Here is an 881-nt window from a genome sequence, read left to right on the forward strand (position 1 = left end):
TTTTTCTTATAAGATACCATGCATTACTTCTTCTTACTAAATTTTATTTGCCATATCTACCTATTTATTGTGTTGGGGGTGTTTTCTACCACTCTGGTCATTTTAATGTGTTCACAGAGGATCTTATCTCTTTGCAAATTAGATATTTTCATTCAGTTTAAGAGATTCAGTCTTAAAAGAGAGAGAGAGAGAGAGAGAGAGAGAGAGAGAGAGAGAGAGAGAGAAAGAGAGAGAGAGATTCAGTCTTCTTTGCTTGCTGCAAGGCTATCACCCAAAGAAAACCCTCTTGGGGAAGGAACAAAGCCAGAAGGTTGGTGAAAGACATGTATGTGTATGTATTTAATTTCTGGGTGTATGTATTTAATATGTATTTAATCATCAGGACATGCTAAAGCTCTGTTGTTTGCGTGTTTTACATACAAGGGACACAGTTGATTGTCACTGAGGGCGAAGGCATTTCTCTTTCAGTTTTCTACTTGTTAGAGAAAATATTACGTGATATGAGGTCTGGAAAAGATCACTGCAGAATATAACTTTATAGAATAATTAAGCAGACATGGGCCATGACAACTGGATTTACAATCGCAGCTACATTTGCTCCTTCTTTTAACAATGGTACTGAGATTCATGGTTTCCATACCCATCTAGACATCAAAATCACCTGAATGCCTGAAAATCCTGACCATCTTTGCTTCCCACCCTCCACTTCATCTCCTTGTCCAGTGATCTTAGTCATCATATCTGTGGCAGTCTGTTAATATCTGTTATTGATAAGCATTGGGGCACACTGGTTAAGACTGTTTATGTACATACTGATGATGCATAGACTTAGCAAATAGCAGTGGTGTACGTCTCCTTTGTATCTCCTAAACTGACATTGT

General features: G+C 37.8%; 1 protein-coding gene across 3 annotated transcripts in view; it reads right to left on the minus strand.

The window, feature by feature from the left end:
- The window catches only part of Jakmip2 (janus kinase and microtubule interacting protein 2), a 198,351-nt gene that overhangs the window by 9,039 nt on the left and 188,431 nt on the right, over window positions 1-881 (minus strand). The window lies entirely within an intron of this gene.

This window comes from Octodon degus, unplaced genomic scaffold (assembly GCF_000260255.1).
Source record: "Octodon degus isolate 3935 unplaced genomic scaffold, OctDeg1.0 scaffold00040, whole genome shotgun sequence".
Taxonomy (NCBI): domain Eukaryota; kingdom Metazoa; phylum Chordata; class Mammalia; order Rodentia; family Octodontidae; genus Octodon; species Octodon degus.